This window comes from Camelus ferus, chromosome 12 (genome assembly GCF_009834535.1).
Source record: "Camelus ferus isolate YT-003-E chromosome 12, BCGSAC_Cfer_1.0, whole genome shotgun sequence".
Lineage (NCBI taxonomy): Eukaryota > Metazoa > Chordata > Mammalia > Artiodactyla > Camelidae > Camelus > Camelus ferus.
In genome coordinates, this window is record NC_045707.1 from 13,594,687 (window position 1) to 13,622,071 (window position 27,385).

At 41.2% G+C, this 27,385-nt stretch overlaps 1 protein-coding gene and 1 non-coding gene across 2 annotated transcripts in view; both read left to right on the forward strand.

Annotated features, from left to right (window-relative positions):
- The window catches only part of PCED1B (PC-esterase domain containing 1B), a 140,347-nt gene extending 125,271 nt beyond the window's left edge, over positions 1-15,076 (forward strand). The window contains exon 5 of the transcript XR_004324443.1: positions 9,711-15,076. The gene's annotated coding sequence lies outside the window, so the exon portion shown is untranslated. The remainder of the gene's footprint in view (positions 1-9,710) is intronic.
- TRNAA-UGC lies at positions 7,242-7,313 on the forward strand. Its single transcript has one exon. It is a non-coding gene; the product is annotated as a tRNA-Ala (tRNA).
- Positions 15,077-27,385: the final 12,309 nt, after the last annotated feature.

Below are 27,385 nucleotides of genomic sequence, written 5' to 3' on the forward strand. Positions count from 1 at the left end.
TCTTCATAATATGTCTCAGCTGCCTGGCAGCTTCCTCTTCCCATTCTGGCAGCTTCCTCTTCCCATTCTGGCTGACTTAGGTGCCCTCTGCGCCCCGTCTCCTCTACAGAGCTGTAATTGTGAATTCTCTTCCTTGTCTCTGCCATTAAATTATGAGGTCTTTGAAGAGGGGAACCACATTTAGTTTGTCTCAGAATCCCAGTACCTGGCACCGACCCGGCATAATAGAGCAGGCATTCCTGAAGTGCTCCTTGAATGAATGATGTCTGTCTATGGTGACTCTGGAAACCAATGACGATTTAATAGCCTCACCTCTGTCTGAAGTTCAGGGCTTCTATTAAGACTATGTGATGGGAAGAGTGGGTAACTGGTGGTGATTCTGCCAAAATACGTGGGCAAAAGGAATGGTTGTACTGTAATGAAATAGCCTTCATATGTTTCCTTGTGGAAGATATATGTTAATTTCCCAAATGGATGAGCATCTGTGTATTTTCATGGGGAATACACAGCGCCTTTTTCTAACACTGAGACGCTTGAAATGGGGTTATTTCCCTTCCAAATGAAAACCAATTAAATAAATTATATTTTTTCCCCTGGTGCTTACCAAGTGTGGGAGTTGTCTCCAAACATTACTAAGTGTTCTAATTTAGTCATAAATGGGCTGAAAGAATGTAGCATAATTACTAAGTCCAAAGTAAGTTGTTCTAAATATTTTATCTTGTTCAGCATATGCTGTTTAAAAAAAAAACCCTCAATCTATAATTGTCAACATTCAAGTCACAAAAAGTAAACACCAGCTGAGTATTATGGGATGGTAAAAAAAAATCACTCTGTGGTTCAAGCCATACGGCAAAGAATATGTCCATTTTGAAGTGGAAGATGATCACATTTATCAACTGAGTTATCTTCTTTGAATTCTTCCTCATTCTAGAATTATTATAGGTGAAATGAACCAGGCTAAGAAGGAAATGCACAGATAAATGTTCATTTCTCAGTTTCAGTGAACAAGCTCTCAGGAGCCCAGCCCATGATCTGTCTTGTCATGATTTGGATTCATTTTAAATATGGGGACACTTGATATTGTTTCTAGGCAAGGCCACTGGGAAGCTGACTGAAATTTATGTCTTTCTTTTTAATTAGATGTTTTCTGTGTGGGGGGTTTTAAGCTCAAAGGAGATCCTTACAGACCATTTATCTTCAGAGCGAGAGAGAAGGGAGGAGGGCATGTCCTGGCCACGGTGCCAACCAGATTCTTCAAAGCTGCCCTAGAAGAGAAAAGTGGGGCCCATCTCCAAAGAGCAGGCCTTGATTCTTGGCTGAGAAAGATAAGAAGCAGAAGTCCAGCTTGGGGACAAAGGGCTTTGTGAAAAATTGCTGCGAAACAAGACAGTCCCTTTGTGTTTCTACAAGAATGGTGGTAATCCACCTTAAATCCTTTCTAAAATAAGCAGCAGGGTTTGGGAGCAGGTACAGATGAATCAATTAACAAATCTTAAAACTAATCAGTTAATTAATAACCACATTTAGACAGAGAGAAAGGAGCAAGAGGATTTACTGACACTCGGAGGATCAGGCATGTTTCACCTGGTCTGATGTAGAAGAAATCCAGCAATTTGGAGGCAAAGGACTACTTTCTGAACTTTAGTTTTCTGGAGATGATCATTAATATTGTGCATATGTTTTGCAACTCCAAAACTCCATCAGGCATTTTTCATTTCATTCTGCTTGTCTCCTTGAGGTGCCGTTTTTGTTTTTGTTTTTGTTTTTGATGAGGGCATTATAATTAATCAGATTGTTTTTTGAGTAAAAATAAAGGCTGCCTTTCCCAGAGCTCTTCACTGTGCCAGGCAGGGTATCTGTCCCAGCACAATGACCCTTTCTGTATAGAGACTCTCCGTTGAGCTCAACAGGAGCTCCAAGGAGAAGCAGGTGGACAGCATGAAGACAGCACCGTAAACAGGCACACACACGGCTCAGTTATTTAAGGCTATTCAAAGGAACACAAAACAAAAGAATTCTAGGAAAACAAAGGGACTTCAGGGAAAAACTCAGGATGACTAGTCTGAAAAAAAAAACCAAAACTGTAAGGTTTGTCATAACGATTCTTGATGGGAACAGTGGTATTCCCATTGCCTGAGACCCAGAAAAGGAAGAGTGAGGATTCTGAAAGGAAAACATCCCTAATGATGAAAGGAGAACCTACTGACTGAGCTGTTTGACTTGATTTCACTTCCATCAGTGTCTGTCGAAAGTCTGTGACCCGCTTAGCTCTGTCCTAGAGGAACTGAGAAAAGTAGGGAAGATGTGGTAGACTTGGAATCGCTTCGGGCATATGGTCCCATGTAGCATGTCAAACCTAGGACAGGAAGGGACGGGTTGCCAGCGAAAACAGAATGGGTCTTTTCTCAAAGAAAAGAAAGAACAATGTGAGCTTGAAGCAGCAGAGGAAGAGCCTTACTGTGCCAGCAGGTAGACCTCCTGAGCTCTTATGAAACACACAGTTAATTCTTCAATGTTGAATGATGATGATGGTGGTGGTGATGGAAGAAAAATGTCTTAAAAATGAAAATCTGAGGAAACAGTGCATCTTGGTCCCCATCCCAAGTCATTTAGTCATGAGAAATAACTAGATTTTATTTAACGTAGCATTATAATGACACTGGGCTCATGGTCCGGCTCTTAAGGGAATATTCTAGTCATTCTCTTTCTTGAACAATTTTGGTCATTTTGATTCTTCCCCTTTAAGATGTTCCTTTCTATCCATTGTCTTGTCCGATGGCACTTCCCTAACAACTAAATGTCAAGTTGGGAGATGGTAAATTATATGCCATGTCTTATTCTTCTAGTTTGACTTGACCTTTTCTTGATGAGGTGTTTTCTCCCCTGGGTACTGGCATTTGGGTGCCACCTAAGCAAGCTATTTTGGATTGTGCCTTGATGTGGAGCTTCTCATATGAGGGGTTTCAATGTGAAAAGTCAGTCCATCATTTCATTTTTTTAGATGCTTATCTTTTATTTTTTTGGGAGGGAGGAGGTAATTAAGTTTTTTTTTTCTTTATTTTAATGAAGGTACTGGGGGTTGATACCATTTCATTTTTTTAAAATTAACAACATTTTTGGCGATTTAAACAGGATCTACCCAAAGATCTAGACAAAGGCACAGAACATATGTGTATATTACATGACACAGAATGTATGTGTATATTATTACAAGGGCTCCCAGAGGATGTAAATATTATTTTAGTTTCTAGATTTATCTCTACCTCGCTTGACTTTCCATTACTTAGGTGAGAGTCAATGATCTTCCTGCAGAAGTTGTGTTAGCCTTTACTCAAGTGGGGATTCACACTGACTTACTTAGCATCTATTTGGGGGGAACATCTGGTGTGGTAGGAAGGCTGAATGATCTATCAAGTTTTCTCACTGAATTTTCATCAAAGATTCTTTTCCCCATTTTATTGTTCTTGGAGAATTGTTCTTGTTTTTTGCCATTTTTTTTGTTCTTGATGCTGTGTAATTTTTTTAAGGCTGATCTTTAAGTTGGTGGGATAATTATAATTACAGTAGTCCTTCATGCTTCAGAAATAACTGACAGGGCTTGTAGAAGGTCTGTATTTCACGTTGCCTAGTTAAATGATTGAGAATGCTCAGTTTCCTGGTCTGTTTTCTTTTTTTCACTTGTTTTGTTTTATTTTGAGAGGAGGAGTTCAGCAGGGCACAGAAAGCCACTTCTCTGAGATTATTAGAAAATAAAGAATTTAGAGTGATCAGCTCTCCAGAGATATATACAGATCCCATTAAAAACAAGTTAAGGCTGAGGTCTTGCAGGAAAAAGAGAAAAATAAGCAGATTAGTTTCTCAGGGAGAATATATGGTTATATGCCTCTTAATGGTACGACTTTAGGGTAATTTGATCCCACCATAAACACAATACCACCATATATTTTTCTACATAGTAATACTCCAGTTTAGCCCAGCAAGATTTACAGATGTTTGCTGATTCCTGCAGCAGCCAGAGAAGCTATTCAGTCACTCCTCCATAAACACTTAATGAGCCCTGTCTGGGAGCAAGACACTACAGCCCTGTGCAGGAGACACTTTTAGATTAAATCTTAGTCCTAGTTAAGATCTGGTTAAGAGAGTTAAGCACCATCTTTACAATGTTTATTGCACTGTTCAAATATCCAGCAGACATTTGCGAATCCGAAATGAGTGAAACTTGAAATCCACTTACCATGATTCAATCACTCTGTACCACAATTTTATCACATGCGGTGAATGTTGTGGTCCTCCGATCTTGGCAGTACCTTGCACAGAATAGCACTTCAATAAATATTTGCTGATGGCAGCCAGACTGAGTGTAGATATTAAAAAAAAGGTAGCTCTGCATCCCCAACACCCTGCACAGTTGGTTGCATGATCGTGGGCTTCTTACCATTTTCTTCTAATGAACTCTCAGCATCTATCAAAGCAATGGGCCCAAGCTCTGACCCCTAGATCCACGTTTATAGCTGGGACCAGATTGACTTTCAGTCTTTAAGTGTGCGAGTACAAAATAGTCAAACAGCAGAACCCAAGGAGACAGTGAGCAGACAGTTTTAACTGTAGCTGTTGCCACTGCAGGGTGATGCATGGGTTGGGCTTTATTGTGGGAGACACGAAGCACTCAGAGAGAAGGCAGGGCATGAACGTGTGTGAGTGCTAACTGTCATGCGCCATGCCGGCTACTGACATAAACCACTCTTGGGCCTCACGGCGATCCGGAGCTGTAGGCATTTCCAGGTAGGAAGGACAAGTCTCAGAAGTAATTAAGTAACTTGCCCAAAGCCTCAAAGCGCACACGTGGCAGATCCTGGCCTGCAGCTAGACCAGTGTGCTTGGAAGACCATGCCTTTTCTAAGATGCTCCGCTGTGTCCCTCCCACCTTCTGTGCTGAGGGGACACCTACATGGCAAGGTGACCACTTAAGTCTAGATTTTAAGAATAAGACTCAGGTCACCTCAAGCAATGAAGAATGTGCTCTATCCAGTCTTATAGAAATGAGGAACCAGTGATCTCAGCCTCATGGTCAAGTCTCAGAGAAGCCCGGAAAAGCAGAACACCCAGGTTAAGGGGATTGGAATGAGAAAGTCATCTAGATGTCAAGACCGTTCTGGAAGCTCAGCTGGTGGAGTTTCTGGGTCATCAGGAAGGCTACCCACCCTTCATGTGCCCCACTCACTCTCTGCGAGTTTGTGCCTCCAGGCATCTCTGATTCTCTCTCACTGTCAACTGCCTTTCCCACATTTTACTCACAATCTTTTCTTAGAGCATCTCTGTGTCCGTTGATTCTGTCTCCTCTCAGCTTTGCTTGCTCGTGGCTCCTCACAGCCTCTACTCTACTTCAATGCCTCTTTCATTCACATAATCTGAACAACTCTCACTGCAAACTGCCCCCTTCTCTCAGTCTTCTTAATTCTGACTGCTGAGAACTAGACACTGAAGCCAACTATCCTTGTCTGGAAAGGCTTTGCATGCCAGAATAGCACATGGACAGTGGCCAGCCTGTATGTTTTGACTGCCCTCAAGTTAGGGGTCCAGACTGGTCTAGTCAGCCGAGGAGAGCTGTGGGCACAGCTAGTTCCTTGAGGAGTGGCTAGGGGCTTGGCCGGCAGGGGACTGGCAAGAGTGAAAACTGGTCTTCCATCCACATCGGGTCAGGGAAAGAGCACAACATGGCAGTGGCACAGGATGGTAGCTGCATAGGGTGTCGGGGAGGCGGTATCAGGAAGAGATGGAAGGGCTCTTAGTAGGGAATGGAGAGTGTCCAGAGAAGGAGAGCAGACCATGACTCATCGATGGAACATCTGCTGGGAACAACCAGCTTCTCACCAAGGAATCATTGAAGCCCTCCAGGATCACTGCTCATTCTTCTGGTTGTGAGTTTCATGAAAATGTGTACAACTTCACCGAGAGTTGAGATTTTTCTCTTCTAGCCTTGGTACAAAATCTGAGAATATGATGTAATTACATATTTTCTCTCTCGAGCTTATTTTTAAAGATTATTTTAATTATGTAAGGAACATACAAGTGTATTCTCACTATGAAAAATTCAGACTTCACAGGTGAAGCCTTCATTCCTTTTCTCAAATCCTGCTTCTTCCCCAGAGAGCATTCTCAGTACCCTTCCTGACCTGTTTCTATGTGTGTAGAGAGTCCCATTTTCTTGCTTTAAGTGAATGGACAGCTACATTTAGTACTTTGTAATCTAGAACCATTTAAACCGAAGCAGATAGGTGAGTTTTTTTTTTTTTTTCATGTCTTGGAAATAGCTGTAACCAATTTCCACTCACAGATACTGAATGCCAACAAAGTATCTCCTAAACAATTAAGCAGATAATTCAAAGGTCAAAAGAATCATTTGGCCAAAGTTTAAAGAGGCACAAGGATGACATGGCCCCTGATCCCAAGGGCAGAGACATCCTGTGGCCTGGCTGCTGCCTGGTTTGGTGCTGTGAACTCTGCACACATTTTCCTGATAAACAGCAGCAGAACTGAACCGGTATAGAGGTCAGGTCTATGAAAATGGAAGTTCCCTCCCCACAAACAACTCTAAAAACTTACACAGGATGAGAATAGGAAAAGGAAGACCTAAATAAACAAATGAAAATTGTACTTGACAGTTGTTATTTCCACTCCAGCCTCATCACATAAACCTCTGCAAGGGAGAGTGGACTCAGGACTGTAACCCTGCATAGAATCCTTACCAATTTATAATTCAAACCTCCACGAATTAGGAAAAATTAGAAAAGAAAATCTGGAATTTCAAAATTCGCCCTTCTAAAGTGCAGTTGAATTACGAACTATATGTAGCAACTTGAATTAGTCTAGTTAAGAAGATGAGATTCTCTAAATGATTGGCAATTAGGGCATCGATTCGCAGTATTTATTTATGCACGTGGGCTTTTAACCTGCAACACCTCTGTGCTTAATCCAGAATCATTCAAGCGCGGATTAAACTTGGATGGTAAACCACATGAAGGCAAGGACCCTGCTGCTTCTTGCCAGCATCCCTCCCTTGCCCTCCACACATCCACACAGGGCACTGACTATATCTCGTTCTATAGACTTGCAACAAATGCATATTGACTGTTGAAAACCCAACACGACAAGGTCCTGGAGCACCGGGATGAACAGGACGGATGAAATAATTGCCTTTATAAAGAACTGACATGTCGGGTGACTGGGGGTGGCTGGGGTAAGGGGGTATAGCTCAGTGGTAGAGCACGTGCTTTGCATGTACAAGGTCCTGGGATCAATCCCCATTGCCTCCGTTAAGAAAAAAAGAAAGAAAGAAAAAAAAAGAGCTAACATTCGAGTGCCTGGTGAAGACAAAAATATTGTATAAACAAATAATCATTTCAGATAGTGATCAAAGAATGAAGGAAATGTCACAAGCTACAGGGAGAGAATGACCGGGGGTGGGTGTATTTAGTCAGGATGGGCTGGCAGGTCCTTCCTCAGGATCACATTTAAGCTGAGACATGAATGATGAGAAAGAACTGGCCAGGCAAAGACCTGCAGTGCAACTGGAGAAGCCAGACGGATCCACTTGAAGCTATTAGCAAATAATTAGGGGCTGCACTATGGGGTGACACAGCGGAGCATCAACATTCGGGGAGGGAAAGCTGTCTCTGGTGTGGGGGAGGAAAAATGTTCCTTGACACTCTTAGGGTCCCTGGCTGAGTCTGAAAATTAAACTGACAAAGACGGGTTAACAGGGGAGAAGTAGGCAAGTGTATTTAGTGTCAGGAAATGAAGACCCAAAGACAGAGCTGGACTTGAGTATTCTAATGCTGGGTTTGAGAAGAGGGGACAGTCGTGGGGACTGTGGTCAGGGGGCAAGGGGTATGAGGTAAGCGTAGTGGACTGGGGAAACTAGGCAAAGCCTGTCTGTTAGGATTCTTCTCGGCGTCTTTTTGTCTTGCTTCAGAGATAAGGATGTTCCTAACCTCCAGGTAGAGGGAGGGCATGTCTCACATGAGAGTTTTATGATCTGTTTCAGGAAAGAAGAGGGAGGAGCTCAGGATGACATTCCTGCTTTTGCCATTTTCTCAAACTCTTTCTGTTTAAAATATTCAATACACCTAGGAGCCATATCTTGAGGTACATGCCCTGAACCCATCACTGGTCTCGGTATGTCTGTATCTGGTCTGGGTAGGATTTAAGGTGAGAGGAGACGGAAGGGCAGAGGACTGGCAGAGCAGAACTAGGGTGATGCAACCCAGGGAGCCCCGGGGGGAAGGTAAGGAATCTCTCCCTGTCAGACTGGTTCCTGCCTGGGAGAACCCCCTTCCACTGTGTGCACTTCTGAAGTCTCTTGCTTCACCCTGGTTCCAGCTCTAAGGACGTGCATGAGTGAGTGTGGTCACATGAATGAGTGTGGTCAGAAGACGGCAGGGAGACCCTACAGACTGGGAAGGGAGAAGCCCCCTGACATCCAGGAGGAGAACTTGGTGCTGCTCTGAGCTGGCCACACTAACAGCTAGACTTCGGTGTTCTCTACTGAAGCCAAACAATGACACCCAACAGCAGCATCAGACAAGGCTACTCTGTGATGCTGATGGATCAAGACAAAAATAAGATCATTCAGTAACCATGCCTCAACGCAGACAAAACCTGAACCTTGTCCAAGCCAGGCATCCAGCATCCTTGCGTCCAGCTAGGAGGAGGGACGGTGCTTCTTTATCATGCACACCTTAGGCTCCCTCTAGGAGCCCTCCCCGTACCTGACGTTATTAAGATACCCATCAGAGAACTCCCGGGCTTCCTGGCAGCAAGTGATCCAGAGCGAATCCAGCTCCCTTGACAGAGCCCTTCCAACAAAAGTGAGCACTAGCCCCAGTCCTGCATCTCTTCCAACTCCCCACACTGAGGCCCCGGGGGCCCCCACGGGCTGTGGGCTTCGTGCTGAGAGTAACAGTGGCAAACTGGGCTGGTGCAGAGTGTTGCTGGTGGGCTTTGCTGGCGGGGGGTGACAGAGGTGAGAATGCTTCCGCTGACACTGGCGGTGGAGAGAAGCAAGGTGGGGCAGTGGGACCAGTCCATTTACAGGACTGAGCAAGCAGTCAGGCTCATTCTCAAAAGCTGCACTGAGGCCCTGGGAAGGAAACGCATTGTCAGCCCTGCCTTGGGACTGCAAATAAAGGGATGGAAAAAGACAAGGAGACAAATGGGCAAATGTTAACCAAAATAAAGCAGTAGTAACAATTTTAATCTCAGACCAAAAAAAAAAAAAAAAGGAACAAAGGAACAAAGACAGACCTGAACGGAATCTAGAGTATTGGAAAGCTGATGTGGCTGGTTGATGTCGGGGTGGGGTAGGTGGCTTGAGCTATGAGCTCCTTTTTACAGATGGAAAAACTGAGGTAGCTAAGTGACTTCCCACACCTTGCACATGGACTGAGACAGGGCTCCTGAGTCTCTTGTTTTTAATATTAGCAGTAATTCCTCACAACCTTACACCCACCCTAACCACATTTTATGTTATTAGAAAAATGAAACCATTTCTTGTTTTTTTTCAAAAGGTCATCTAATATGCACACTTCAATGCAAAATCTAATAAGTAAAACAGTTCTCTCTTTTCCCTTAAACTTAATCTTAGTATCTATTAAGCCAGCAGAGAAGGAGCATCTTTGCTAACTGCTCAATGCTGGGTCCTGTTTTTCCAGAAACACGAACAATCCATTTCCCACAACTCCCCAAGGAGCACAGCTGTGAGACAAGTCAACTGAGAAAGTTCCAGGGCTTCATTCAGCCCAAGTTCTGGGCACTTGTGCCTTGAGCCCTCCACCAGAGGTGTTGTTGACACGCAGAGAGGTCCAGAAGAAAGGCATGCTAAGAAAACCTGACCCCTGGTGGAAATGCAGTCCAGGGAATGGAATTGGTCCATCTTGAATTTTCGACTGGAATTTCCAAAAAGAAGACTGATTTTGTCACCAAACTGAGCTTGGATCCACTTGCATGCTGCACAGCAAAGCCAATCTACTGACATGAAGGGAAGTACAGCGTTTATTGCAAGCACCAAGAAAAGAGAAAAGCATCTAGTGCTCAAAAGACGCAAACTCCTGGAGGGTCTAAGGATCAGAGCCTTGAGAATGGGCTCTCCTGTATGTTTCAGGTAATGGGCAACACTCTTTTACAAAAGGTGCAGAACCAGCATGACTAAGGATGGGAACAGAGCACAGGGTTAGAGCTACAGGAACAGACCTAATATGAAGTCAGATTTGTTCTTCCTTATTACAGTAACAGGGCGATGTTTTAAGAATTTTAATCATCAGCCTCTGGTTCCAACCAGTCTAGGGTCTACCTTGTGCTCAGCATGCTCATCCACCTGGATGGGGGTGTGGGGGAGTTCTAGCTTCTGCAGAACAACTCAGACATGTGTCAGATTGCTGTGTATGTCCCTCAAGGAGGAACTAGGACTCTGTTTTATCACTGAACTATTATTTCTTGACTGCTTTTCCTTTGTGTCTGCATTCCCTCACTTCCCTAATTAGTAACTGCTTCAGTCTGCTCTGTGGAACTCAGGAAAGACCCAGGAGATGAAAGTCTTTTTCTACAGACAAGAAATGGAGGACAAGGAGAGCCTGCAGGGACCCTGGCTTGGTTTCAGTGTCAAAGGGAAATAGATGTTCCAGGAGTAGGTCACAGAGAAAGGCTTCTCTGCCTTGGAAAGGACAAGGCATGGTGGGCTGTGTCCCAGGCTCTGAGGGAGAACTTCTCGTTTCTCTTCTCTTTAAGTCTCTCTGGTGCCACCTCTCCCTCCACCCTCAGGATATTTGCATGTGTGTGTTTCCCTGCCCTTCTAGACTGTCAGATCCCAGAGGCAGAACACCTCGTGCTGATTCGCCGCTGTATTCTCCATGGCAGTAGTCTAGTGCCTGGTGCCAAGTTGGTTCTTGGTCATTGACTGCCTGTCCCTGTATCTGAAAATGCACCAGAGAAACATTTCAAAAATAGTTGGCTCTCTCTGATGGGTGTTTTGCTGGCTAGGAAGGTGATGTAGGGTAACTTCTCAGCAGGGTTTGAATTTTGAGAGCTCGGGAAAAGAGTAGCAGGATTGGAAGAGAGGCACATTTCGCTCAGACACACTCTGTTATCTTTGTTTTACATTTAAATGAAACACTTGGGTCTACATAACATTTGGATGACACATGAAGGCCCATTTCCTCAGTGTGATTCGGGTTGTTGATGGGAGAGCTGAGGCCTCCTGGAGAAAGCTGTTTGTGCTACTGATTGGGGAAGGGCTGGCTTCCAGAGCGCAGTGGGCTCATTCTCCCGTGGAGAACTGATGAACAGTGCCTTTCAGGCACAGCCAAAGTGAGCTCTCTCTTCATAAAGTCTGATCCCCTGAGCTGAAGCTCGTGAGCTGTCGTCTCAACTACACAGGGAGCAAAGAGATGTCCGCTGCCCTGTGTAGTGAAGAATTAACCTCCATCAAAAGATGTCTGACCTTGTCCTCAGCTGCTGGGAGGTGATCTCTGAGGTCTTTCTTCTCTTGGGGGCAGTGGATCGTCTAACTGTGTGAGTTAGGGTAGGGGCGGGCCATGCCAGAAAGACCAGCCACCTGACTCAGGACCCACACTTGGCGGGGCACGTCCCAGGGACTCAACTGAGACCTGGGACACGGCCCTCCTCTCGCCCCACATTCGTTTTTCCTGTATCAAAACCAGACCCCAGGCTCTGGGAATAGGAAAGTAGTTTGTGCTCAGAAAGGGATCTATACTGACATTGAGAGGATCTAGGATGCTGGGGGAAGGGGCCAGGGGACAGTATTCTCCATATCCCCCTACAAGCCTGACAAAAATCTATCAATGGTAAGTTATCAGGTAGCTAGAAATATTAAGGGAATAAATTTTGATGGATTTTAAGGGGCACCTGTACAAAAAGAGAAAATAGTGAACCAAACAGCACCAGACCAGGTTCTAGCTCAGGTTAACCTCTAGACCTCTATGCATCTGTATAACACAGTCTCCTGTGCTTCAGTTTTCCCATCTATGAAATGGGAGTGATAGTCTCTGGTCTGATCACTTCCAAAGGTATTAGGAACAAATGAAATAATGTGAGTGAAAAAGTTTAGAAACCTGTGACATAACGTTTATAGAAACGGACAATATTAATATTGTTGTCCCATGTGTAGCCATTTTATAGATGAGAGACTCAGAGGGCAGAAGGGACAAATATTGCAAGTTTATAGAACTGGGAATCCATGTCCCCTAATTTGCATGCTGATGATTTTTTAATGAAACTTCTCGGTACAAGAGCATTCCCTTGTCCAGAGGGTATGCTTTTGATGACCTCAACTGTTTAGAGTAAGCACGGAGGTGCCTCCAAACAGAGAACAGCCGCCAAGGACACCACTTTCCAATGGAACCCTCCAACCGCACAGAGTGGAAATTAGCCTAAAATTAAGCCTACCCTTTTAACGGTTTATTATTTATCAGAGTAGAAGCTCCAGAGTAAGTGAGGTAGAGTAGCTGGAGGATAATAAACAGATGTGATGCCGAGAAGATGACAGCAGGGGCAGCAACTTCCATTAGAAGTCAAGCAGCCCAGTGCAAATTAAAAGCATTGCTATGGTCTCTGTAATGATGTGCCAGAGTCATTAAAAGAGGTTTGAATGATATTCAGTTTGCCCTGAAAGAAGCCAAAAGAAGGAAATAAAAGATGTGCTTAATGAAGAGACAGAGACATAGCTATCATTTTGTTTGATGATTTATTTGCCTATAGAGAAAACTTCAGGGCATCAACTAAAAACCTGTTAAAATAACACCTTAATTCATCTCAGTTTCCTCATGGTTGTGAAGATTAGCACTTGCATGTGGCCTGGAACATGACAGATCATTGACAAGTGGCAGAGAGTACATACAAGCTTCAAATAAAAAAGTCTAGTGTTCTCCCTTACATCAGAACTTAACAATTAGAAACCATAATGGGGAAAAAAAGGATACATTCGTAATAGCAATAACAAGCCCCAAATAAAAAATCCCAAGAAAGATACAGAAATACGTAGCACTTATATGAGGAAAATGATAAAACTGCAGAGGGAGAAAACAGATTTGAAGAAATTGAAAAGTATACTAGATACTGAAAGGCGAAGTAAGTCATCGTAGAGATGTTACTTTTTCCAAATTAACTTACATACTGAGAGTAATTCCAGGCAAAATCTCTACAATTTTTGGAACTTGGCAAAATATCTTAAAATTTCATCTGGAATCATAACAAAGTATACTGAAGAATATCTGTGAAAAAGAAAGGAAGGTAGGGATGGTCCTAACATACAGAGTATATTATAGAGTATAGAGGAGGAGAAACTTTCGTCTACCCTCTTAGGCTCTGTGCCTGGGCCTGAGAATTAAATTGACATAGAAAAAAAAAATACAAATCTTACTTACTATTTTTACATGCACATGGGAGTCTCATAAAGAAAAAGTTAAGGAGTCTCAAAAAGAAAAGCAGTTAGGACTGAGAACATACATACTTTTAAATAGAGAAACAAGAAATGTGTGGATAAATGACAAGACAAAGGGATTTGGGCTAGGGGTAATAAACTGTGGGAAAGTGATCAGGAAATATATGGGGGAAATTAATGGAAGATCAGGGTTATTTTAGGAGGTTTGTACAGATCCATTTCGGTATTGACTTCCAGTCTCCCGGAGTAAGAAGGGTGTTTTCTTCCTAGTAGAGTAAGGGCACCTTTCTCTTCGGAATTTATAACCTGCTTTAGGTAGAAAGGGGGAGGGCATGGAGCCTCTCCTACATCTGGGTTTCTCAAGTGACTTCAGCTCAAAATAGTCAATGCACCACAATGGCGTATTTGGGAATGACATATTCTGAGCCCCTTCATCGGCTATAATGATTAAATCAATACAGGATGAGTGTGAGCCTATTCAGACTGATGGAACAGACAGCTCAGAAACAAATCACAGAATTTATTTTATGAAAAATGAGGCATCACACATCAACAGGGAAGAAACCTTACTTAATAAATGGTATGGGAGAAATTGTCAATTAGTTGGGGAAAAATCTATTTTGATTCTTGCTTTATATTCTATACTAAAATAAATTCAATGCAAATTAATGGAACTTAAATTATGGGCAATCTTGCTTCTTCATTCACTGGGAAAACTGAAGGCATTTCAGATACGCACCACCCCCTCTACTCACTAGCCAGCCTTTCTGACCCTATACTCTGCCTTTCCTCTTATTATTTTATATTGTTTTTAAAATTAAATTATAGTCAGTTACAATGTACAATTTCTGGTTTCCTCTTATTTTAGACAAGCTTGCCCTGCTTCTTCTGCCTAGGGGCAATTCCTTCACTTGGGCCCTAGGGCAACTCTGTCCAATAGAAGTATAATATAAACCACATAATGGAATTGTACATTTTCTAGTATCCACCTAAAAAAGGTAAAAAGAAATAGGTGAAAAGCGTTTTAATACTATCTTTTATTTAACTCACTATATCTCAAATCTCATTTCAACATGTAATGAACATAAAAGTGTTAAGATATTTTACATTCATTGGCTCATACTGTGTCTATGAAATCAGGTATGTATTTTGTGCTTACGGCGCATCTCAGTTTGGACTCATCACATTTCAAGTGTTCAGAAGCCACTTGTGGTTCCGTGTCCCTGTATCAGACAGGGTTGCCCCAGACCTCATTCCTTCTCCTCCATACAAGGACATTGCCCATTCCCTGAATCTCCAACATGGATTGGTTTTCACCTCTCTCCTGGATCATCCCCCTTTTTATATAAACATGCTGTTGTTATTTTTCCCATTTTAAAATAACCCTCTCTTGACCCTGCTTTTTCCTCCATAGCAGCTCTTTTTTAAGGCAAAATGATGTTGCTTCGCTGTTTGTCTTGTTTACAGTCATTGTTGATAATTCCTTTCCCAATTCTCCCCTAAATCCATTCCAGATCAGGCTTTCTCTCCCCGCACTCCAGCAAAACTCTCTCTGGGAATTTTGCCAAATGATCGTTGTATTAATCAATTGAAGGCTAATTTATGATTTTTCATCTTGCTTGATTTAGCTGATGGCTTTCCATCTAAAAAGATTTTTTTTTTCAGGTTCTTTAGATGTATTTTTATTTATTTATTTTTACTGAAGTATAGTTGCTTTGCAACATTGTGTTAATTTCTGGTATACAGTATAGTGACTCAGATATAGATATAGATAGATAGATAGATAGATAGATAGATAGATAGATAGATAGATTCCTTTTCATATTCTTTTTCATTGTAGGCTATTACAAGATACTGAATATAGTTCCCTGTGCTGTACAGTTGGACCTTGTTGTTTGTCTATTTTATGTATAGCAGTTAATATCTGCAAATCCCAAACTCCCAATTTATCCCTGCACCGACCACTTTTCCCCCTGGCAACCAGAAGTTTGTCTTCAATGTCTATGAGTCTGTTTCTGTTTTGTAAATAAGTTCATTTGTATCATCCTTTTTAGATTCCACATGTAAGTGATATCATATGGTATTTTTCTTTCTCTTTCTGGCTTACTTCACTTAGTATGACGATCTCCAGGTCTATCTATGTTGCTGAAAATGGCATTATTTCAGTCTTTTTTATGACTGAGTAGTAGTAGATGTGTTTATATACCACATCTTCTTTATCCAGTCATCTGTCGATGGACATTTAGGTTGCTTCTATGTCTTGGCTATTGTAAACAGTGCTGCTATGAACATTGAGGTGCATGTGTCTTAAACAAGACTCTTTATTTAACTTCAGGAGACCACACTCATGCTTTTCCTTTCACCTCATCGGTCACTCTCCTTACCTGGTTCCTCTTCATCTTCTCAAACTCTGAATATTAAGGGCCCCAGGGGTCAGGATTTGGTCCTCCTCTCTGCGTGTTTTTATCAATTTATTTGAAATGTAATTTCATGGCTCTGAATATTATCTATGTGAATTCAACACACACATTTGTGTCTTTGGTCCAGACCTCTTCCCTAACCGCACTCATAGTGTCGCTGCCTGCCTGTATTAGTTTCCTAGGGCTACCCTAAAGGATTGCCACCAGTCGGGTGGCATAAGACTGAAATGTATTCTCTCACAGTTCAGAAGCCCCGAAGTCTGAAGTCGAGGAGTCAGCAGGCTTGGTTCCTCTCGGAGTCATCAAGGGCCAAGGGTTCCACGTCTCTCCCAAGGCTTCTGGTGGTTGCAGGCCACCCTTGGAATATCTTAGTTTGTAGACACATGACTTCGATCTCTGCCTCTGTCCTCATGTGGCACCCTCCCTTGTCTGTCTGTGTGTTCGCATGGCCTTCTTATAAGGACACCAGTCCCTAGGATTTAGAGCTCATCCTAATCCAGTATGATTAATTTAATTGAAATAATTACATCTGCAAAGCTCCTGTGTCTAAATAAGGTCACATTCTGAGGTTCTGAGTAGACATGATTTTGGCAGGGGACACTATTCAGTCCACTACACTACTCAACACTGTCATTTAATATCAAACGGGCATCTAAGTTAACATGTCAAAAACTGAACGCATCTTATCCATTCCTCCTCCACCCATACTCTTCTTCACCTCAGTTGGTAACTCCATCCTTCCATTGGAAATCCTACCTTCCCCATATATCCAAAATCTGACCACTTGTTACCACTTTCACTGTTCCACTGTGGCCCAGGCCACCATCACATCTCACCAGGATTATTGTAATAGCCTCTTAACAGGTCACTCTGTTTCCACTCTTATCTGCCTACAGTCTATTTTCAGAACAGCTAGAGTGACCCTGTGAAAACCCCATTAGATCATGAACCTTCCAATGGCTCCCAATTTATTCAGAGTAAATGTCAGAGTGCTCACAATGTCACACAAAAGCCCCCTTACCTCTCTGACCACATCTCTGATTACTCTTCCACTTTGTCACTGCTCCAGCCATAGTGGACTCCATGCTGTTCCTGCAAACTCCAGGCACTCTCTGACCTCAGAGCCTTTGCACATGCTGTTCCCTTCACCTAGAGTGTTCTTCCCCCAAATATCTACATGGCTTACTCTCTCGCCTCTTTTAAGCATCTTCTTCAAATGTGTTCTACTCTAATCACCTTGTTTATATTTACAACAAGCCCTGCTCCCCACTCCAGCCCCTGTCCTGGTACTATTGATCTCTATAACCCCAGTCTAGTTTTTTCCCCATGGCCCTAATTGCCTTCTAACACATCATATAATATACTTATAAGCTATGTGTTTTTGCCTCCTTCTTCTACAAGTAAGGTCCATGAGGACAGGAAATATTGTCTGTTTTGTTTTCTGATTTATACCTAGAATAGTGTCTCACATATTAGATGCTCAATATTTATTATGTAAATGAATGTGATTAATTAGGTAAATGAGAAATAAATGGGGAACTACTTTCTAGGCAAAGAAAAGATAAAAAGGAATTACAGAGAAGGGAATTCTGCATTTTACTACATACAAATTTAAAACTTTATCATGTATAATAAAACACAAAGATAGGCAAAAAAGTTTAGAAAACCCCAGATCTCTCCCAAAGACCTTTTAAAATTTTAGAATACATGACTACTCATAACAAAAATTCAAGCTTGAAGTCATTTTTTCCAACTCTAGAAAAAAAGAGTTGAGATTACTGTATGCACTTTTGCCAAAGGCTGCCTACATAGATTTATGTTTTCTCCAAAGCATTTATTTAAATTAGGATTTAGTTATGGGACTTTTACACACTCTTAATTTTCTATCCATGTTTGTTTTTCAAAATTCCTATTGGCCCCTTTGATACGAATTTTTAATTTTAGACACTATTTTAAGCAAGCGAAACCTGAAAAAGTAGGAAAGACATTTTGAGCCATCACTGGCATTTAAAATAAGTTTTTAAAAAGATGCACACAGAATTAACTTATGATATTAAATGGCTTTACTATAAATAATCTTCTAAGGAACTTATATAAAGAGCTTTTAGGTAATTAAGGCCAATTTTTGTCACTGTTTTTCAGTCAGAAAGGATTTGGATTGAAGCTGAGAACAGACTAAGGAGATTGCTGGCTGGTGTCCCCTGTGTTGTACCCTGTGCTGGGGGACCCCCACAACCAGAAGAGACTTTGTAGCCCACCCCTCACCATGTAGGGGAGAAAATCCAAAGGCAGGAGTTAAGCCAGTTCCATGCTGAGTAATTAAAACCATGGTTTTGGTTTGATTACAGTAAAAGCTCTGGAGGGCGATTCTTTACTTCAATAGTTCATCAGTTGTTAGTGTTAATATTAAAAACACAGGAAGTAAAGATAGCTCATGCTCTTGGACTGGAAAAATTAATATTGTTAAAATGACCATACTGCCCAAAGCAATCTACAGATTTAATGCAATTCCTATCAAATTATCCAGGGTATTTTTCACAGAACTAGAATAAATAATTCTAAAATTTATATGGAATCACAAAAGACCCAGAATTGCCAAAGAAATACTGAAGAAAAAGAAGAAAGTGGAAGAAATAACCCACCCAGACTTCAGACCATATTACAGAGCTACAGTAATCAAAACAATGTGGTTTTGGCACAAAAACAGCCATAGGGATCAATGGAACAGAATAGGGAGCCCAGAAATAAACCCACTCACTTATGATCAATTAATCTTCGACAAAGGAGGCAAAAATGTACAATGGAGAAAAGATAGTCTCTTTGGCAAGTGGTGTAGGGAAAAGCCAGACAGTCACATGTAAATCAATGAAGTTAGAACATTCCCTCATACCATATACAAAAATAAAAAACTCAAAATAACTTAAAGACTTAAACATAAGTCACTATAAACCTCCTAAAAGAAAACATAGGCAAAACATTCTCTGACATAAATCTTAGCAATGTTCTCCTAGGGCAGTCTACCCGGGCAATAGAAATAAAAGCAAAAATAAACAAATGGGACCTAATTAAACTTATAAGCTTTTGCACAGCAAAGAAAACTATAAACAAAATGAAAAGACAGCATACAGAATGGGAGAAAATATTTGCAAATGATGCGACTGACAAAAGCTTAATTTCCAGAACATGCAAAAAGCTCATACAGTTCAATTACAAAAAACCCAAAACAACACCAAACAACCCAATCAAAAAATGGGCAGAAAACCTAAACAGACATTTCTCCACTGAAAACATCCAAATGGCCATTAAGCACATGAAAAAATGCTTGATATTGCTAATTATGAGAAATGCAAATCAAAACTATAATGAGGTATTACCTCACACCAGTCAGAATGGCCATCCTTAAAAATGGGGAATGTAATTTGGTGTAGCCATTATGGAAAACAGTACGGACACTTCTCAAAAAACTAAAAATAGACTTACTATACGATCCAGCAATCCCACTCCTGGGCATATATCCAGAGGGATTTCTAATTTGAAAAGATACACACACCCCAATGTTCATAGCAGCACTACTGACAACAGCCAAGACATGGAAGCAACCTAAATGTCCATCGACAGATGACTGGATAAAGAAGTTGTGGTGTATTTATACAATGGAATCTACTCAGCCATTAAAAAAAATGAAATAATGCCATTTGAGCAACATGGATGGACCTAGAGATTATCATACTAAGAGAAGGAAGTCAGACAGAGAGAGACAAATATCATATGATATCACTTATATATGGACTCTTAAGAATGATACAAATGAACACATTTACAAAACAGAAACAGACTCACAGACATAGAAAACAAACAGGGTAATCAGAGGGGGATAGGGGGTAGAGAAGGATATATTGGGAGTTAGGGATTTCAGATACTAATTACTATATATAAAATAGATAAACAACAAGGTTCTACTGTATAGCACAAGGAACTACATTCAATATCTTGTGATTATAACGAAAAAGAATATGAAAAGAAATTACATGTGTATAGCTGAATCACTATGCTGTACACCAAAAATTAACACAACATTGTAAACCGACTATACTTCAGTACAAAAATAAGATCATCGTAAATAAACATCTGTAAAATGGGAATGATATTATCTGTCTACTTCACAGATTGTGAGGGTTACATTAGTCAGTATCTGTAAGCACTCAGAATACTGCTTAACACATAATAAGTGCTATGTAAGTGAGTGTTGTACTATGTGAGTTTCTCTTTTTATTAAAGAAACATCACCCTCTAACTCAATTCAACTGAGACACATTGGGTGTCTGCGATGTTGCTGTCATTAAAAAGCCAGAGACACTTTGTTGATGGCAGTCGTAGTCTACGGTCATGGAAACAATGGTGGGCTGGCATGTGATTAGCAGTTCAGATTTTCACCTGGGCAGGATTCTAATAGGCAAAGACTTAAAGAAAGACAGAATCTTCCCTCATCTCCAGCTGCATCCCCCGTGAGTGAATCCTCTTTGCAGAAAAAGACCTCTCTAAATAGCTGACTTGGAGAAATCTCAGAAGTGAGAATTGGGGATGCTCTGGAAATCACACATCATCCTCTAGGTCTGGATCATAGAAGCTGGGGTGGCGATGCGACTGTCCTTAGGGAACACAGTGGGGGCAGCTGTGCAGCTCACTTTCCCATTTGTCTTTTACAAAACTCTATTTTTCTCCCCTTTTGGTCAGAGGATAGGATGTTGACGGGATTCTGAACATGCTACCCCAATACATGGCATCTTGGCATATTGAATATTTTAAGCTGAAGGAATCTGAGAAACAGCAGGTGCAGGAATGTCACTCTGACCTCTCCCTTCCTCCCTGAAGCAGGTTGTAGGACCCTCTTGCGAGAGATACCCTCTCTAAACTCAGTAAAAAGAAGCATCCTCATCTCTGATGATATAGGGAACCCAAACAGTCTTTGTTGATTCTCCCCTGAGTTTACTACCCTAGCTCAGACCTTTTGTTCTAACACGTTTTCCCCATGATTTTCTACCCTTCATTAAACCTGGTATAAAAATGCTCAGACTGAACCTTTCCTCCAGGTCTTTATTTCCTTATGAAGGCACCTATGTTACTTAAAACTTACATGAAATATATTTGTATGCTTTTCTCCTGTTAATCTGCCTTTGTCTGTTTAATTTTTCAAGCCCAGCCATGGACCTTAAGAGGGTAGAGGGAAAGTTTTTCTTCCTTTAAAATATTAAAAGAAACTCTAATCATAATTTTTGAAACACTCTTCAGTGCAAGACCATTTAGATGGGTGAGTTTCTATTTTATGAGCTTTACTAGCTCCTGAGGGCAATTCATATTTCAGCCTTGTGCAGTAATGATGTTCAGATCAATGAAGCAAAGTCAATAAGAAAATAACAAGAATAAGGAAAATCGTTCAATACAGCCATCTAAAATGTTTTATATATATATATATATATATATATATATGTATATATACATTTAACAAACAATAGATGTAATTACATAAAATACATTTAGGGAATATTTTTAAAGTTTTGATGTTTAAGGGTTTGGTTTTAGTAATTTTGGAAATTTTTAGGCTTTTTAAAATTTATTTATTTTTAATGAAGGTACTAGGGATTGAACCCAGGACCTTGTGCATGCTAAGCACACACTCTGCCACTGAGCTATACCCTCCTCACTGTAATTTGGAAATTTTACTTACATGGCTTGAACTCCTCATTTACTCATAGTTCCAGATAAAGGAAATTCTTCTGCACTGAAAACAAGTATTTCTATGGGTAGTATTTTTCAAAGTGTTTGCTTTAAAAATATTAATACTATCTTTTAAATTTCATAATCTGTCTTTTTCTTAAATCATAGTTCCCATTATGCTGAATTTTAATATATTAAGAAATTTAAACCAAGTGTATTCTGAAATGCTATATGTTGAAAAAGCTCTTTTAAAAAACAGCTCATATAGATTAAGTATTACAACAGATGTATGTTAGATAAATCAAAATTAAGAATTATTCTTAAAGTTGACCATTTTCCCTCATTCTTGTTTTTTCTCTCTGATAAGCCTTTTACATAATTCCCCCCCAATACTAATACAAAAGGCCAGCCTTTACTGAACACCTACCATCTGCCCAGGACTGTGCTTTCCTCAATTAATTCTTATCATAGCCCTACCGACTAGGTTCCCTTGTTATCTCCTCTTACTAAATGAGAAAACAGACACTTAGAAATGTTAAGTAGTTTGCCCCAGATGCCAAAAGTTAATGGAATACAACGTTTCCAAACCAGGTCTGTCGGAAGCCAAGAACCCCAGTAAATTACTGAGTCTGATGCGAAAATAAAGAGCCCATGGAAATGTAAAGGAGATGTTCAATTTCTCCTGGGACAATGTCTTATTCCTACATTTAGTCCTTCTGTTCCCCATCTTCCCTACTTAATTTATGTACGGGAGTATCTCTTCAATCAAAGAGCACTTTCTTCTGACCTATGAAAGAGAAAAAGAATGGAAAGACGGCTCATGTTTTCCTTTGGGCGAGCAGGTTATTTTTCCAAGAACTTTATCAGTAGTTTCAACACATGATGTCATGGTAGCCTGGTCTGGTATGTGGCAAACACTCAGATATGTCCACCTGACATCAGCTCTGGAGAAAACTGTTCCCATTTCTACTCTCTGAAGTGATCCCTCATTTGTGTGCGTGCTGGCGTCATGTGAAAACTGGGGTATCTTTGACACTGTCATTTTACAAATGTACTGTATTTTCCAGCTGCTAATCTTAGATGTGGAAATAATGATCTGGGGCTTCATTCCCCCCCACCCCCGCTCCCCGCTCTGTTAGAGCCGAACCCTGTAATTTTGCCTGTTGGATTTGCAAACGAAGGTTATCTCATGCTGTTTAGCTTGGTTAAACGTTATCACTGTGGGTGGTTATGCACCTCCTGTCATGCTGGTGAGAAGGCGTGCCTGCCTGGCTGTGTTCACAAAAAAACCCTGCTTGAAGGGGAGACTGTGGAAAAGGTGTTGGAAATCCATGGATGGGGCAATTAAGGAAGAGAATGGACTCAGTGTCCCGAGAACTCAGCTTACAATGTGTCTGCTTCCTGGTGCTTGAGCGCTTAAACCCCAGCTTCCCTTAATAGCAACAGCAAGATGCTTTCTTGCTTTCTTTACAGATTACAAAGCACTTGCACAAATATTATCTTGTTTCATTTAATAAGCACAATAGCCCTACGAGATAGGTCTTATTATCCTCATTTCCTACGCTGGGAAACTGAGTTCTAGTAAATGGAAAATATTTGACTCAAATGAGGTTTTCCAACTGGAAATGCAGTGTAATACACCAAGCCTGAGTGCATGCCACCCAGTGCAGAGGATTGTGGTGGAAACAGGTGCGACATGCCTCAGATAGCCCTGTGTCCCTTCCCTGCCCCCTGGTGAGCTGCTTCTCTAAACCCTTCAGCTCTTACATCCACCTCACTCCTGCCTGATTCCCCCAGTTTCTTGCTGTTCCTTGAACACAGCAGCTACACGCTGGCCTCAGAACTTTTATGTGTCTGGAATCCTTCTCCAGATAGCAGCATGGCTCATTCTCCCGCTTTCCTAGAACGCTGCTCAAACATTGTCTCATCAGAGAGACGGTCCCCAGAAACCTTACCCATAACAGCGTCCTGATTTCCCCTATCTCCTTTACTGCAGTGCCCCGAGGTCAGGGTGGGTGGAGTGTGTCCCAGGCTCAGACCAGCAGTAATAAAACTGACTCTACTCAATCTACTTTTTATCACCACCCTGCACCAGGAATTCTAAACAACGTCGATGATGGACTACTCTTCCAAGAAACAAACAAAACAAACCTTTCTTTGGTCACAGTTCCAGACAATTGCCACAGCTGCCCCTGAGTTATAAAAATCTATAATGCACACTTGAAATTAGCACATTTCTATAACTCGTTCCTTAACAAGCACCGAGTTCCATTTGAGAGTACTTGGACGTGGTATTCTACCTGGGAGTGAATTTAGAGAACTCTGAGCTGTACAGTAGGCCCCGGACACAAGTAGACAGGACTGCACATGTAGTTTGTAAGTAAATTTGTACTAGTTCATAGTCCTTGAGTTTGCTTTGGGTGCAGATGGATCTTCCCAACCCCTGTGAGGTACAGATATGTATTTCTATAAAAGGATCAACTAGGAGCAATGATAAATTGACAAATCTAGCTATCGTCTATTGAACGTGACTACACAAAAGAGATCCATTTTGAGGGAGCCATTGACAAATTTGCAGAAGTTAAAGCTTAAAAACAGATTTATTTATGCATCGCTATGACAGACCAATATTTCCTCTTTTTCAAAAAAAAAATACATGAATATATTTTTGAACTTTTAATCCACTTTTCCCTTTTTATCTTTTAGTTATTTATCTTTATTTTACTTTTTATTAATTTTTTTTACTAGCCTGATTATAAATAAAAGTTCGACAAAACAGAAATGGCACTGTGAGCCCTTCTTTTCTGGCCATTATTAACATGTGTTCTGTATTAGTTATCGCTGTATAATATTACCACAAACTTTGCAACCTTTAGGAACACACATTTATTGTCTTATCATGTCTGAGGGTCAGGAATGAGGGCGTGGCTAGGCTGGGCTCTCCAATTCAGGGTCTCCCAGAGCTACAATCAAGATGTCCAGCCAAGGTTAGACTGGGGAAGGACCCATGCTCACGTGGTTGTTGGCAAGATTTAGTTACTCCTGGGATGTTGGACAGAGGCCCTCAATCTCTTGCTGGATGTTGGCCAGGGGCTGCCCTCGACTCCTTGCCACGTGGGCCTTCCCAGCCTGAGCCTTGCTCCCTCAAAGCCAACAAGCCAGAGCGCCTCAGAGCATGCTGGGTTACGTCTTATGTAAGGTAATCACATCCCACCACCTTTGCCTTATTCTACTGGTTAGGAGCAAGTCACCAGCCCCACCCAGCTCAAGGGGAGGGGATTACACAGCTGTGAACAGCACAAGGTAGGCAGCAGGCAGGTCCCCTTAGATTCTGCCTACCACATATGTCATTTTGCAATTATTAAATATAGCTTTTCCTACAATAAATTTGCCATAAAAGGAGGAGTGTATTTTAAAACGATCTGTGCAGGGTGTCAAATGCACTAGGTACACCAGCACCCTGTATCCTACCTGATTTTCTTCATTGCACTTACCTGATTTACTGTATATGTTCATTGTTTTATATAGCATTTAATATTATTTACATATTTTACTAGTACATAATGACAAGTTATATTTAATTGTATACTTTATGTCACTTTATGTTATTTTATATTGCATATACTATTCATCTATTTGTTCATTTCTCAACTCTCCTTTATAACCTCCTTGAGAGAAGAATTTTTTTCTGTTGTGCTGACTTTATTCAGCACTTGAAGCACTGGCTGGTACAGAGAAGGGACTCAGTGAACATTTGATGGGTAAATATGTGTAATGTTCAGAAGCATTAATTTAGATGAAAATAAATAATAACCTCTCCAGGTGTTTTTTAATCTTAGGTTTTTCAATTAAGGTACATCATTGTGATTGATATGTACCTGGTTTAGAATAAGAGTAACAAGATGGGGCTCTGACCAAGAAGAGCTGCCCCCCCTGTGCCCCATCTGTGCCCCAGAGCAACTCAAGCCTTTCAGTTCTTGCCACTCCCTGTTACCTCCTGGTTTCTAAATGACTTGTTTGTATTTCCAAGCCCTGTACCTAACATGATGCAAAAGTAGCTGAATAAAAAGTAAGATTTTGGACACTGGCCCAAGATTCTTAGTTGCAGTAACACCAAACCACACTTCATTGTAATGGGTTGATCGGCTAGCTGTCCTGCTCTCTGAACTCTGTACTTTGTGGCAAGAATCCCACACCGCTCAGGGAGAGGAAGTGAAATGGACTCTCTGCAACTTTCTTTTGGGTAAAAATGGGATTGAAGAACAACCCCCGAGGCTGACCAAGAGTGATGATTTTAGTGGCAGATGACTCCTTCAGATACAAAGACAGAGTTTAGAGCGAAGGACTGCTGTCCTTAGAGAATGATGCTGCTTTGACCAAAATCCCAGACATAACAAACAAACAAACAAACAAACAAATGAATAACTAGCTATGCCACAAAACACTGGTTGGCATATGGGTTAAGGATCTGACTATGGCAAGAGAGAAGGACTTAAATTTTGTGAGACCTGAGAGATGGGCCATGACCTTGGTCAAGTGAGAGAGGATCAGAGGCATCCATTGATGATGCACTTTGCCTGAGTCTTATCAACTTTGTATGTGTGTCGGGGAGGAGAGACGGGATGGGGCAGATTAGGTTGCAACAAGTGCTTGGTGGCCTGCCAGATGTTACTGGGTATTCAGGTTGAATATAGACCTGCAAATTATGGAGTCGTTACTCCCAGGGCTCCCAAAGCCCCTAAATCAATGGACATCGCCAAAGCATTTTAATACCTACCTTCTTAGGATATGTACCGTGCTTTATGATAACTAAATAATAGCCTTATTTTTGAAATCAAAGCCTTCAGTATAAATTTAAGTGCCTTTCACACATACAAACCTCATGGCTGCCATTAACCAAGGCTCCTTTATACACGAGGCATCGTGTATTATTATTAAAACCAGCCAAAAAAAAAAAAAAAAAAAAAGAAAGAAACCTCTCTTGTGACAACTGTGGATTTGCCTTTACAAGGAAATACCTGTCTAGGCCTCACATTTGGAACGATGTCCCTTATAAGCAGAACTCTAACTATTGAGTACATTCTTTTCCAGTCTCCAGAGTTCTTAGTTCTAGGAACAATAACATGAATATATATAACATTTGGAAGGGAAGGAGTCTGCTCCTAATTGCAGATCCAAGTATTCTACAGGGTCTGTCCAGGGTACCCCACTCTAACTTTCTTAAAAGAAGGGACTAACCATAGAACATTCATTCATTCATTCATGCAAATAAACATCCATATTCCAAAAGCAGAACTTCTGGAAACGTTCTTTAAAGGGAACTGAATCGCTTGTCATAGGCCCTTTATTTTCCTTTGCCCTTCCCCTTCTTCCTGCCTGGAATCTGAGTGTGATGGCTGGAGCTCCAGCAGCTCATCTGTAACCACAAGCACATGATGACTAGGAGAAAGGATAGAAGAAGCCAGGACCCTGATAATATCACAGAGCCATCAGAACAACCCTGGCTGCTTCCCGTAATCTCCTTGTAGTGTAACAAAAATAAATAAACATTCATATTTTAAAAGCCACTGTTATCTGAGATTTCTGTTATATATAGCCACACATAACCCCTAACTGATACAGATTCAAAAGCATCTGCTACCTTTTGGATTTTGTCAAGTCTTCAGATACCAAAGGAGTTATCTAGTGAGCTGCACTCACTCTCTATAAGCCAAGAGAAAATTATCCCAGATCATCAGTGTGGCAAAATACCAAACTATTTGACTTTCTTAGCCATTCCATTGCTGTCAGTATAGGA